Consider the following 15370-nt stretch of genomic DNA (forward strand, 5'->3'; position numbering starts at 1 on the left):
TAAACGTGAAGTCACCTCTCACTAGAGAGTTCTCTTTCTCCACCGCTTTCACTTCTTCACAGACAGTTCTCTTCAAATATCTCCTCCCACTTCAACCAGATGGCCTGGCTATGAAATCTTACAACTTCTGAGCAAGTTCCCATGGCCAACGGGATAAAGTACAAACTCCTTAACAATATAGGCAGGGCTCTCCACTGATCTGGTCCCACAAACCTCTCTATTCTCACCTGCCTTCTATTGAGTTCGATTACTCACATCTAGTTTCTGCTGAATGCTATTTCTAATCATCCAAGAGGATAGCTCACCTTTTACAATAACATGCTAAAAAGCGTTGTTTCCTTACTGCCTATCCAATGAAAACTGACCCCTCAGCCTTGGCATTCAAGGTCCTCCATATCAATTCCAGGATTTTACAACCCTACAATGGAAAGTTTAGTAAATATTAACTCTGAACTTGGGAATCAAGGGCAGGGATGAGATCACAGGTAGGGATTAAGTGACCCCAGCTGTGAGAAGGAAAAGGCAGACTGCAGGGTCGGGGAATCTGCTGGGACTAACACTGCAAATGTTTTCACACATATATCTAATGCATACTTTGTGACATAGACATTTTTACACTGAGCAAACCAAGGCTGAGAAAGTTAAAGTAACTCCCCCAGAATTACAAAGCTTATAAATGTCACAGGCACGGTTCAATGCCAGGCATCTTTCAATCCAGAACCCCCTTTATTTCCAATGCGCAAAGCTGCCCTCTAGCATTTATTTCCACATTAAATGTTTCTTCCATCACAATCATACTTACATTTCTAGGTCCAGACAAAATTCACAAAGACTTTCTTGAATTGCCCAACAATATATGGTCATTTATTCCTTGGAGAACTGTCTGCATAAGATGAAAGCGGTCTGTACCTTTGTTCTCCCGTAAGGTAGCCACTAGCCACAAGCGGCTACCAAGAACTTGAAATGTGACTAGTGAGACTGAGGATCTAGATTTTAAATTTAAATGTAATTACATTAACTAGCCACATGTGGCTACTGGATCGCTAGCTCTAGGTCTTTGCTACTCAAAAGTGGTCAGTCAGCATTGGCATCACCTGATTAGCCTATCATTAACTATGTTGAATCTCAGGCCCCGCCTCAGATCTGCTAAAGCAGAATTTCAAACAAGCTCTCCAGGTGATTCATCTGCACTTTAAAGTACGATAAACACTGCCCTGGAGCATTTGTTAGCAATCACATGGCTTAAAAAAAAATCATACTTTGTATTTTATAATACAGGCTCCTGGAGGGAAGGAAACAGCTTTTTCAGATAGCTAAGTAACTATTTGTTGAATAGCAGGTACTTAAACAAGTCTATCTGGTGTTCCTCCTGGCCACATGCCTTCCAGCTTGCTGGGGAACCGAAGGCACTTTTGGTCACCCTCCCTCCAATGTGGCTGAGCCCTGGGAGCCCTTCAAGTCACTCACCTGTGTGCACGCTTGGCTGTGGGTTCCTTCAGACCATCAGACGGCCTCCACGCTTGGGAAACCAGAGTCCTTTCGGCCACCATATGACCCTCGTAGTGCGGACCCACGTAATCTTTTGTCTACATGCCATCTGTCCTTTCACGGTCCTGGATGTCTTCTGGCCACCACCCTGCCTCAGCTACAGGGTCTCATGTGGAACTCTATCTGCATGCTCGCGAAGGAAACTTGGGGCTTTGCATGTATCAGGCTGACAGCCTGGAAAATCTTGGTTCTGTTTGGCCACTGTCCGTGCCTTGCAGTGGTGCCCTGAGGGTTCTTCTGGGTGCCTTCCAGGGACTAGTTTACTGTAGAACCTGGGTTCCAGACTCCTTTGGGCCACTAGCCTTCTGGCTTGCAGGATAACTGAGTGAACTTTTGGCCACCTTCACTCAATAGCACTGCCGCTTCAGGAACCCACCTATCACTAGCTTGCCTTCTCCTTTTATCCTGCGGACCGCAAACACGCTCGCAAGCTAGGGAAGTGTGGCTCCTTTTGCTTACCATATTACCTCCCTGGTCCACCTGGAGAAAGCGTCCGGGCACCAGCGTGAACACGTGTGCTATGGTTCTGACTGTTCTTCTGGCCATCATGGGCTTTCCCTTTGCTGTGGAATGAAGAGCACTTCAGCCCACTGCCCATGCAGAGCGCTGTCGCACCAGGGTCCTATCTGGTCACTATCTCGTCCACCTCTCTGGGATTTTTTGGTCCAAATGCTTGCCTTCATGCTGGGGAACTCTTTTCGCTCATCGTAGTTTCCTCAAAGTGGTTCGCGAATGGTACCTTCCGGGCACTAGTGCTAAAGTTCCGGTGGTCCCTCTAGCTTTCACTTTCCCCCTGGCTAGGGAAACGGAAAGAATTTTCATCCACTTTCCCGCCAGTACCTAGCCACACGGTAGGGCTCTTGGGATACTTTAGGCCACAAGCCTGTGGGTGTTCCGGGAGAAACTTGGCTCTTTTTGTCCACCATAATGCCCTGATGATGGTACATCTTGTAACTTTCCCGGCGTCAGCTACCCCTAGAGCTAGGGTTCCGGTATACTTCAGTCTGTCAGTCTTACATTTTGCTGGGGAACTTAGAGCACTTTCAGTCACCTTCCCTGTAGTGCAGTGATTCTCAGGAGGACCTATATAGTCGTTAGCTTACTCTCGCATTGAGGTTTTGGCGACTCTTTCGGCCACAATCTTGCCTGCGACCTGAGGAACTGTGGCTGCTGTAGGCTACCGTAGTAGCCTCTCACTGGTGCTTCTGAAGAACTATCCGGGTACCATCCTGTCCTCGTGTTTGCGTTCCAGGGCTTTTAAGCTCACCTTCCTTACCCCTGCTGGGGAAAGGGGTGAACTTTCAGCCCCCTTCCCTACACCACGCTGGTTCTCCGAGGGCTTCTGAGGTTACTAGCTTGTAACCCTGGGGTTTCTAAGATCTTTTGGGCTACAGGCCTGCCTGTTTACTGGGGAACTGTGACTCCCTCAGGTTACACCCTTTACTCGTGATGGTGCCCTGGGGCAACCGTCCGGGCACCAGTCTGCCCACGTTCTGTGGTTCCTATGTCTTTCAGGCCATCAGCTTTCCCCATTGCTGAGGAATCGATATCCCTTTGAGCTGCTTTCCCAGCAGTGCGCTGATTTCCTGTGGGGGTGGAGGGAGAGGGGACATCTGGTCATCCGCCTACCTGCCACCCGGGGTTTTGGAGATCCCTATGCCCTCAAGCTTCTCTGCATGCTGGGAAGACGTGACTCCTATCAGCCAGTGCCCTGTCCTCATACTGGTGCCTCCGGAGAACCAGTGGTTGCAAGTGTGCTAGGATACCTTTAGCTCTTACACTTACCAGCCTTCTCCCTTGCTGGAGAAACGGATGAACATTTTGGCCACCTGCCCTGCAGTGCGCTGGTGCTTGGGGAGTGGGGGTGGGGGTGGGGTGTATCTACTTACTAGCCTTCCCTCCTGGGATTCCTTGGGCCACAGGCCTGCCTACGTGCAGGGGAACTGTGGTTTCTTCCGTCCTTATCCTCGCCTTGATCTCCCTGGAGAACCTTCTGACCACCAGCCTGTCCCTGTTATGTTTCCAGATGTCCTTCCAGCCATCAGCCTTCCCCGTCACTGGTAAGCTGAGATCACTTTCAGCTGCCTTACCTGCAGCGCACAGCTGTCCTGAGTGCCCATCTGGTCACTAGCCTGCCTGCCCTCTGGGTTTTCTGGGTTACTTTTGGTCACAAGCCTGCCTATGTGATTTTTAAAAAAAACAAAAAAACTGTAGTTCATTCTGCCTGTAGTTGTTATCTTCATGCTGGTGCCTTTGGGGGAAACTTTCCTGTATCAGCCTGTGGATCTGCTATGGGTCTGGCCTTCCCCTTTGCTGTGCAACCAGGAGCACTTTAGGTCACCTTCCCTGCATAGCGCTGATGCCCTTGGGGCCCATCTGGTCAGTAGCCTGCGTGCCTCCTGGGATTCCTGGGATCCTTAGGGACACAAGCCTCCCTACATGCTGGGAAACTGTGACTCCTTTTGTTTACATCATTTCCTCCTGATAGTGCCCTGGAGGAACCCTCTAAACACCTACCTGCCCAGTGCTGTGGTTTTGGTGGTCCTCAGGCCACCTGTCTTCCTGCTTCCTGGGGAACCAAAGGTACTAGGGGTCACTTTCCTTTAGCTACAGTGGTGCCCTGGTGACTTCTTTGTTTTCTTACCTGTTCTGTGCCATGTGCTGTGGTTCCTATGTTCCTTCTGGCCATTAGGGTTCCCCCTTGCTGGGGAATGAAGAACACTTTCAGTCATCTTTCCTGATGCCCTGGGGGAAGGTAAAATGGTGCAGCCACGATTGAAAACAGTTTGGCAGCTCCTCAAAAAGTTAAGCATGAAGTTACCATATGACTCAGTAATTCTACTCCTAGGTATATACTCAAGAGAATTGAAAACATGTCCACACAAAAACTTGTACACAAATATTCACAGCAACATTACTCACTACAGGCAAAAAATGCAAACGACCCAAATGAAAACTAATGAATGGATAAGCAAAACTAATGATTGAATATTATTCAGCCATCAAAAGGAATGAAATATCCACGCTACAGCATGGATAAACCTTGAAAACTTCATGCTAAGTGAAAGAAGCCAGGCACAAAAGGTCACATATTGTACGATGCCTTTTATGCTACAGCAGAATAGGCAAATCTATACAGGCAGAAAGTGAAACAGTGATTGCTAGGGGATGAGGCAAGGGAGCAATTTGGAGATACATAGTTTCTTTTAGAGGTGATGAAAAGATTCTGGAATTAGATACTGGTGGTGGTTGCCAACACTGTAAATATCGAAAACCCCTGCTCAGTCGTACAGTTTAAAAATGATTAAAATGGTGAATTTTATGCCATGAGGGTTTTTGTCTTAATTTTACAACATAACTAAATAAATAAATATTTATTCCAAAGGCCCGGCTCAGAAATCCATTGTTTTAAATAGCTTTCTATGTGATTTTAATGGAGATGTTCCGTGGACTAGTGTTTGATCATCAGAGTGAAAAACCATGGATCCTAGGATAATTGCTTCAAACTTATTTTTCTAAAACTAAAAGTTGCTACTTACCAAGGGCAAACGAATCACCTTTTCAAAGATGTGGGTGAAACATAATGATTTGCACAAGGTCATTATGGAATTTCTTTTTAAGAGGATTTTAGAGGATTGAACTCCACACGGTGTCAGGGATCCCTGTGGAACTTTGTACAGTACAATCTACTGGTGCTCTCCCATTGACCACTTGGTAAAGCAATATTAGCTGAGTGCCCTTTGTGTACAGAACTAAAATCAGTCCCACTGTAGTTTCTTGCCTGATGAGAAACTAATGGAATAGAGCAGGAGAAAGCCAAAGGAAAAAGAGCAGAGTTAACAAATACCTTTGCAAATCCTCTTCCACAACCCTGGGCTTGGCCTGTGAGCAACAACTCTTCCAAAAATGCTCATTCTGAGAGATTACTTCAAAGTCACAGCTGTAATCAGATAATGAGATCATGCCACTGAAGTTCCCATGGTTTATGTCAACAAAAGAGATGCTATCCGGGCAACTTCAATTGCCAAAGGGACTGCATGTGGATTCTAACACAAAACAAACCCCGCCCCCCAAAATTCCTGAATTATCAGTATTAGAAAATGGACACACACTGGCTAAATCTAATATACTTGGTTTAAGTAAAGTTACAGCACAAAAATCATAATATTTCCCCATTTTATTTCATTTTATAGGACAAAAAAATAAATCGTTCTCCAATTGCTTCATCTGCTGCCGTTTGTGTTTCAAGCCCCATTTCGTCGATCTTTAGTAGCCACCTTTTATGGCCCCATTTTCTCTTAATTTATTCAGGCAGTTATAAAATGTTTAATGTGTCCTCGGCTCTGGGTATGTGAAGACAAAAACAAAACAAAACAAAACAAAAACTACAATTCCTGTTTCCAATAAACTGTTACCGAGAATAGGAAAGCATGGAAGGTGACAGTGAATTAAGAGATGGGATTGTGGGCTTGCCTGGTGGTGCAGTGGTTAAGAATCCGCCTGCCAATGCAGGGAACAAGGGTTCGAGCCCTGGTCCGGGAAGAGTCCACATGCCGCAGAGCAACTAAGCCTGTGCGCCACAACTACTAAGCCTGCGCTCTAGAGCCCACGAACCACAACTACCGAAGCCCGCGCGCCGAGAGCTTGTGCTCCGCAGCAAGAGACGCCACCGCAATGAGAAGCCCATGCACTGCAACGAACAGTAGCCCCTGCTCGTCACAACTAGAGAAAGCCCGCGTGCAGCAACGAAGATACAACGCACCAAAAATAAATAAATTAATTTTTTAAAAAAAGAGATGGGATTGTTTAGTTTTTCACTTTTAGGGAAAATTCTCAGTAATGTTTTTATGAACCTTAGCTTTGAGGTAGTACTTTTAACATGTGTATTCTAAAGTTTAAAACAATTTCTTACCACTGCTTCCCAGCCCACCCAGATTGTATGGACAGTTCGATGTTGGGATTGCAGAGGGGAGTCTGTTACTGTCCTAAAAATGGACTTAATGCTTTTTTGTTTGGGCTTTAGAAACAGCAAGAAGATGGGCAGATTTTCAAAGATTTTTACCTGTTTCCCATTTTTTAAGCTAAACCTTTTATTTCCCAGCCGTAGTTATGTTAATCACCAAAATTTTAAGGATTCCCACTTCTTAGGCCTATGGTAAGAAAAATGCTACAAAAAACTCCCTTGTCTTTTGCTGTTTAGTAAAGCCACCACACATTGTTTTCTTTTGGATTTCCCCCCACTGAAGACTAGTTGTACAGTAGCAGGAGGTTCTGTGCTTCTTTGCCAAGAATACCTAAACCCAATAGTGCACATTAACTAACACCTTAAAGAAGATACTAACACAGGGACTGTAACAATATAATACAAGAATAACCCACTACAGTAAAGCAGGGCTTATCTCACGAATGCAGGAATGATAAAATATAAGGACATGCATTACTATAATTATGTTGATAATACAATAGCTGCAAGAAGGGATGTGCTAAAATTGAACATTTAAACGTATTTTAAAAAATGGAATGGAAGGCTTTTCCATTAATATATATAATTAATAGTCCTTATCCTGAACCTGTCATCATTATAGTCAATAGCAGATGTCTTAGACAAAGTCCCTGTAAACTCAGGAACAGTAATAACAAGTATCTATGTTCACTGTGTTTATATAGTAGCATTTTAGAAATTTTTATTAATGCAGTAAGTCATGTCAAAGAAATAGTAGTAAAAGAAAATAATACATAAAATTATTATTTTAAGGTGACTTGATTATATTCCTAGAAATCCAAGGCACTCAGCTAAAAATAACAATCTCTAGTATTAATGAAAGCTTAATCAAGGTAACAGTATCTGATAAATACTCAGAAGTCAGTAGTACTCTGTACCTTTATAAAAAGAGAACTAAAACATAATTTTAAGAAGGCCCATTCAACAGAAATATAATGCCCCTCAAAGCAGAAGAAATAAACGTTTATAAGATGTATAGAAGTTGACTAAATAAAACTGCAAAATTTTATTTGTACATTGAAAAGAGGACCTGAATAAATGGCAAATCGTGACATATTATCAGATGGAAATACTGAATATTTTCTCATTGTTCTCTCCAAGTTATGTTTTCAATGACCTGGAATTCAATTTTTAATCTTAAATGATTTTTTTCTGCGAGTTGACAATTTTATTCTACAGTTCCACTGTGAGAACAAATAGCTAACATTTGTAAATATACATTTGTAAATAGGAATCCTCACAAAGGGATGAAGAGCTCCAGAAATGCTAACTGCATGGGTAAATATAGAAGATTTTTAAATTTAAATCGTAATTTAAATTTCTATGTAAATCTTTTCAAAAGATAATTAACTGTTTTTCATAGAATTGCCATGTAATCCAGCAACTCTACTTCTAGACCCAAAGGTATTGAAAGCAGGACATTTATGCAACAATGTTCATAGCAGCATTATTCACAATAGCCCAAAGGTAGAAACGACCCAAATACCCATTGTTAGGTGAATGGGTAAACAACATATGGTATATACATACAATGGAATATTATTCAGCCTTACAAAGGAAGAAAATTCTGGTACATGCTACAATGTGGATGAACCTTGAAAAGTATATGGTAAGGTCAATGATGAAATAAGCCAGACACAAAAAGGACAAATGTTGTATGATCCCACTTATATGAGGAATCTAGAGTAGTCAAATTTACAGACACAGAAAATAGAGTAGTGGTGACCAGGGCCTGAGGAGTGGGGCGAATGGGAAGTTATTGTCTAATGGGTACTGAGTTTCAGTTTGGGATGATAAAAAAAAAGTTCTGGACCTTAATAGTGGTGATTATTGCACAACAATATGAATGTACTTAATGCCACTGAACTGTACATTTAAAAATGGTTAAGACAGTAAATTTGATGGTATACATATTTTCTACAATAAAGGAGTACTGTTTTTAAAATAACAATGTATTATGGAAACACACACACAGAACTGGAGGGGAGAAATGTAAGTATACTACGGTAAGGTTTTTTATTCTACGTGTGAGGTTTTGCACAGTTACACGTGAGTGGTATACAGTTGAAAGTAAACAGATAAGTTAAAGCTCTATACTATAAACCCTAAAGTAATCACTCAAATAAGAGAACAGAGTTATAAGCTAATAATCTAACAAAGGAAAAAAAAAACAGAATAAAAATATTCAATTAATCCAAAAGACAAGAGAAAATGAGGAAAAAGACAACAAAGAATAGTTTGGAAAATAGAAAACAAGCAGCAAGATAAAAGGCTTCAACCTAACTATATCAATAATTATATAAAAGTTCTGATTGTTCCAATTAAAAGTTAGAGACTGTTACAGTGGATAAAAATTCAAAAGTCCAAAAGATACATACTGTAAATATAAAGACAGAAGTAAGTTAACAGTAAAAGAATGGAAATGTATACCACGTTAACACTACTCAAAACTTGAGTGGCTATATTAATATCAAAGATTTCAGAGGAAATAATATTACCAAGGAAAAAGATGATTATTTCATAATGAGAACAGGGTTAATTCATCAAGAGACCATTATTATTCTAAACTTTTGCACACAGATGGCAAATAAGCACATGAAAGGGCGCTCAACATTATTAATTATTAGGGAAATGCAAATTAAAGCTGCAATGAGATACCATTATGCACCCACTAAGAACGGCTAAAATTAAAAAGACTGATCATACCACATGTCAGTGAGTGTGCAGAAGAACTGGAACTTTCATACAGTGCTGGTGGGAATATAATATGAGACAACTGCTTTGGAAAACAGTTTGACAGTTTCTTAAAAAGTTAGACACACACTGACAGTATGATTCAGTGTCCCACTCATATATTTACCTGAAAAAAATGAAAGCATAATCCACACGAAGGCTTGCACACAAATGATCATAACAGTTTTGTTTGTAACAGCCCAAAACATGAAGTGAACCAAATGCCAATGAATAGAAGAATGGATAAACAATCTAGGGTATATCCATCTAATGGAATGCTACTGAGCAATAAAATGAATGAACTGTTGATACACACTACGCCATGGATGAATCTCAAAATACATACGCTGAGTGAAATAAGCCAGAACGAAAGGGTACATTCTGTATGATGCCATTTATACAGAATTCTTAAAACTGAGATCAATCTATAGTGGCTAGTGGTTACCTGGGGTTGGTAGGAAGGGGCTATGAAAGGCAGGAGGGGAAAGAGGGAATAATATTTGCAGCAAATATGTCCTATATATGAGTGTGATATAACATTTTACGGAAAAGCCTGAACGAAGTTTTTGGCCAACCCAACACATCACACTAAATCTGAATGAAAAGTTATGTATAAATAAACTTCTAATATAAATAAAGGAACGATATCTAACAAACATAAAATGGAAAGAAATTGAATTCTATTGATTATTTATCAAAAACTGTAGAGGATGCTTTCTAAGTATAGGAGAAACAGAAATAGTCACAAAGTAAAGGATGGACAAATAATTCTGCATATTCTATACAAAAGAAAAAAGCCATCTGGGAAAAATATTTGCAGCAAAAATACCTGAGGGTGAACATCTCTAATCTATAAAGGGTGCAAACAAATGGATCAATCCTAAGATCAGCAAATAAACAGGAAAAACATGTGAACAGATAATTCACAAAAGATAAAATTGAACAAAAAAAGTTCAATAAAAAAGAGGTAACATTTTCACTCAATTAGTAAAGCCTTACAAATGAATGCTGGTAAGTATGTGTTAAATCTGATATCCTTCTATATTACTACTGCTCTGAATATTAGCCTACATTTTATAGAATGTAACAGCTTTAATTTTTAAGAACTGTAAAACTACTCAGATCCTTTGATGTAGTAATTTTCCTTCTGGGACTTTAGCCTAAGGAAATAATCCAAACTCTGGAACAGTCTTATGCATTAATATATTTTTCAAATAACAATGAAAATTAAAAACAGTCCAAATAGCTAAAATAGGAGACTTGCTAATTAAATTAGGGTATAACTGCTCAATGGAATATTTTATAGGCATGAAACAAAACATAGACACTATATAGCAATATGGAGAAGACATATAATGCTAGGTTTAAAAGCATGATATTAAATTTTATGCACACTATGATTAAAATAATATAAATATTCAAATACAACAAATGTGAATGATAAATATGAAACAGCAGTAGATTGGTGGGTGGTTTATTTTCCTTTTTTTTTTTTTTTTTTGCGTTACGTGGGCCTCTCACTGCTGTGGCCTCTCCCATTGCGGAGCACAGGCTCCAGACGCGCAGGCCCAGTGGCCATGGCTCATGGGCCCGGCCGTTCTGCGGCATGTGGGATCTTCCCGGACCGGGGCACGAACCCGTGTCCCCTGCATCGGCAGGCGGACTCTCAACCACTGCGCCACCAGGGAAGCCCTATTTTCCTATTTTTTAACTTTAATGTTCTCATATTACTTTTATATTAAAAAATTTAAAACAGTTCATGATAAACTGCTTTAAAGTGGGATATAAATGCCAACATTCTTTGAAAAATGTTTATGGCTGAGTAGCCATATAAACATTAGAGCTTTTGGTGTACAAGCTGAACATTTGGGGGTTAATTTTCTGGCACTCACTTTCTTCCTGAGTACACTTATTTCTAAAGGCCCTCTAAATCTCAGATTTTATGTTTCTCAGTGCTCCATCAATATTAATTAAGTTAAGCTTGGTTTCCACTGATTTTCTTTGTCTATTTGTGGACCACAAAATGCTAAACCAATCAGTTTATACAAACTGATCAATTCAATGAAAAAGTCAAGGTGCTAATTATGCATTATATTGTCTCAAAGAAAGCTAAATGGATTTTGGTTCTTTAAGGCATTCTTTCACACTTTGGTTAAACCTTGAGGTGATGTATAGGCACCGATGAGGATCCGGCTATCCCTAAAAGGGTAAAAAAGAACCTTTTAGAGCTCTCTGGGCCACTCTGTATTGCAAACCACACTAATTTCTGATCTTATTATAACTCTGGATGGCTCAAATGGAAAGAATTATTAGATCTCTGCTAAGTGTACTTCTTATTAACCCTAAGAGTAGCTTCTTTGACATTCTTTCCAAAATAGCCAACCCCCCTGCTCTAATGCCACATCCCATAATCTTATTTTTGTATAGCACTTGTTGCTATCTGAAATTATTTTATCAACTTGTTCACTTTTAATCATCTTTAATCACATGATCTTATCTGTCTTACTAACTGCAGTATCCACTGGATCTAGAATACTGTATAGTAAACAGAAGGTGTTCAATTAAAAACTGCTAAATGAATGAGTGAATGAATTTGACACCAGTAATCCTAAGGAATTAGCCGTAACAGGACTGAAACCTATCATCCAGGACAAGATGAAGGTTAGGGAAGGCACCCAAATCCAGAGTTTGGACCAAAGACTATAGCCCAATGGGATGAAACAATCTCAATCCTCATTGTGGAAAATGGTTGGCACCAGGGTATTCAACAAGATGGTCTTATACCCTGAGAAAACCATAATTCAAAAAGAATCATGTACCAAAATGTTCATTGCAGCTCTATTTACAATAGCCCAGAGATGGAAACAACCTAAGTGTCCATCATCGGATGAATGGATAAAGAAGATGTGGCACGTATATACAATGGAATATTACTCAGCCATAAAAAGAAATGAAATTGAGCTATTTGTAATGAGGTGGATAGACCTAGAATCTGTCATACAGAGTGAAGTAAGTCAGAAAGAGAAAGACAAATACCGTATGCTAACACATATATATGGAATTTAAGAAAAAAAAATTTCATGAAGAACCTAGTGGTAAGACAGGAAGAAAGACACAGACCTACTAGAGAATGGACTTGAGGATATGGGGAGGGGGAAGGGTAAGCTGTGACAAAGCAAGAGAGAGGCATGGACATATGTACACTACCAAACGTAAGGTAGATAGCTAGTGGGAAGCAGTCACATAGCACAGGGAGATCAGCTCGGTGCTTTGTGACCGCCTGGAGGGGTGGGATAGGGAGGGTGGGAGGGAGGGAGACAGAAGAGGGAAGAGATATGGGAACATATGTATATGTATAACTGATTCACTTTGTTATAAAGCAGAAACTAACACACCATTGTAAAGCAATCATACTCCAATAAAGACGTAAAAAAAAAAAGATGATCTTGCACATAATGGGAAATCTATACTATTCTGTGATTAAGGAGTAGAGTAAAGAGGTAAGGCAGTTTCATCATCACAATTCTTAGGCTTATTTTGGAAACTCTCAGAAATCACCAAATCTTAGAGGTAGGTAGGTGAGGGTTGGCAGCTATTCTACAACTTGGTAATAAAAGAAAGTCTTGGGACTTCCCTGGTGGCACAGTGGTTAAGAATCCACCTGCCAATGCAGGGGACACGGGTTCGAGCCCTGGTCTGGGAAGATCCCACATGCCGCGGAGCAACGAAGCCCGTGCGCCACAACTACTGAGCCTGCGCTCTAGACCCCGTGAGCCACAACCACTGAGCCCACGTGCCAAAACTACTGAACCCCACACACCTAGAGCCCGTGCTCCGCAACAAGAGAAGCCCGCACACCGCAACTAGAGAAAGCCCGCGTGCAGTAATGAAGACCCAATGCAGCCAAAAAAAAAAAAGTCTCAGACCAAATCCTGCTACACACATAGACATTTATTAACAAGCAGGCAAGAAGAGCCATATAATCCCAAACTAAAGAATCTTCGATTCTGTCCTTTCTGGTGGTCCATAAGTAACATGCATAAAATATTCACCTGAGACAAATACAGTATTATTGTAGTGGTGGGGGTAACCACCCACTATAAAAAGATGATCGGGAATATTCCGGAACAACAACTGGGTTCTGGGTTTAGGGTTAAACATGTGCCAAAACTAATGATAAATGTTAAGGACTTGCTAGATTCTTATACCTTGCTTACTCAAAGATGGGTGGTGTCTTTAAAGTACTTTAGCCACCATCTTGAATACCACCAACTGTACTTATGACCACCCATTTCTAACATTTCTTAGCCAAGTTCGCAAACTATAAATTTCACTAATGAAAATCCATTTCTACCATTGATTATGCTAATTAGCAAAACTTCTAGTATTGATGGAAGATAAATGTAGTGAAGATACTTGTAGTAGTAGCCATCCCTGGAATGGCTTTTCTTAGTCATCGTTACCTCACCATTCCTGGGATGTGGATTCTTGATTAGGATCACTGATTGCTCCTAAGCGTAGATTAAAAGTGACACATTTGTATCAAGCAGACTACACTGAAGTATTTTAAAGAAAATTACAGATGTTGTAAATGGTATCTCTGTTCATAACCAAGAGGGCCTTAGCTAGGGAAGCTAGAGGTATAATGAGGAGGTATACTGGAAGAAATATTGAAAGATATGAAGCCACAAGGACAAAGTAGGGATTTAAGACAGGCAACAATCTCATGTCAGGGCAGAAAGCTGCTCAGGCAACTGAGTAATCCACAGAGATGGTACTAATATAAGTGGGTCCTACCTAGAAGAGGGAAAAAAGGCAGAGATGAGACATTTAATCAGGAGCAACATGGATAAGCAGAACTTCTCTCCTGGGGCACAAAGTCTTTAATCTTGGCACTGGTGAGCCTGAAGAGTCCTGAAAGTCAGCAATTATGTGAAATCATGTTTTAATAAGTCCCACAGCTTTATGAGGGAAACGAAGAGAAATGATAAGTGTCGCAGTTCCTTGAGCTTATATGTACATAGGAATATACTCTTATCTGGAGTCCAGGTTACAAATCACATTTCATTGTAACTTTTTTTTATTTGTAATCCACTATATTTATGAATTTTAAAACATCCTGAGATGTGTCCACAGGATGCCAAGGATTTCATAGCATATAAAATGTTAAGAATCTGTGTGTATATGTTGGAAGACCTCCATGAGGACTCAGAAGTTGAGTGAAGATAAACCTAGGAGTAGGTTAGGGGTGGTTATCAGAAGATCCATGAACCTGCAACAGGTGGAGACTAAGTGGATGCTGGCGTACAAGGCAGGAGCCAGTCCCACCATTTATATCCAAATGAAATCAAGGAACATTTAATCATAAGGGGAAAAGCTGCCACAAGAGGCTAATATGAAAGAGGTTGGACTGAATGAATATGAACCTCATCTAACAAAGCAGCTCATCTTCTGCTTTTAGTGTCCACATCCCAAAACTGTCTTTCAAGCCAACCTCTAGACACAAATTCCAGGGCAAGTAGTTTATTTAGGGTGTGATCTCAGGAGACACAGTAGAGGAGGGGGGAAGTGAAACAAAGAATGGCATCCAGGCAATAAAATGTTGTGTCATTATTACTGTGGGCAACTGGAACTTAATCTCACTGGGGGACCCTGGGACCCAGAGTATAACAACACCTCAGAGATAATGCCACCTGAGGGACAAGGGCACTGAGATGTTTATGCACCAACTTCAGTCAGTCACTGGTCAAAGGCTGTTCTTACAGGGAGGCATTTATGTCTTGGCATTTCTGGCCTCGTGTTTATATGGTAGAGTAGAAGTGCTGAGGAGGTGAAGTCCAGAGAAAGCCCAAGGGCAAAGGCAGGCAGATGCTAGCAGTTGGCAGGGCACTGAAATGTGAAGGGCTGAGGGAATATGGGTGTGGTGGTGGGGAGGAGATCTACCATACTTGGTAAGTAACAGTTGCAATGAACTTTATATAATGGAATGTCAGAAGTCAGATGAAGGGGAAATTCAGATCTTTGTGCACCCTCCCTCCATGTTTCAGCTTTCTTAACCACTGCTGTGGCCTTCCTCCTCTGTGGTGA

General features: G+C 40.9%; 1 long non-coding RNA gene across 1 annotated transcript in view; it reads right to left on the bottom strand.

Moving 5' to 3' along the window:
- The window catches only part of LOC117197863 (uncharacterized), a 438027-nt gene that overhangs the window by 87448 nt on the left and 335209 nt on the right, over positions 1 to 15370 (bottom strand). Inside the window, exons 6-8 of the long non-coding RNA XR_004478768.2 lie at positions 5396 to 5488; positions 4193 to 4293; positions 1468 to 3134 (exon numbers count right to left, since the gene is read on the bottom strand). This is a non-coding gene — a long non-coding RNA (uncharacterized LOC117197863). The remainder of the gene's footprint in view (positions 1 to 1467; positions 3135 to 4192; positions 4294 to 5395; positions 5489 to 15370) is intronic.

The sequence above is a fragment of the Orcinus orca genome, chromosome X (assembly GCF_937001465.1).
Source record: "Orcinus orca chromosome X, mOrcOrc1.1, whole genome shotgun sequence".
NCBI classification, from domain to species: domain Eukaryota; kingdom Metazoa; phylum Chordata; class Mammalia; order Artiodactyla; family Delphinidae; genus Orcinus; species Orcinus orca.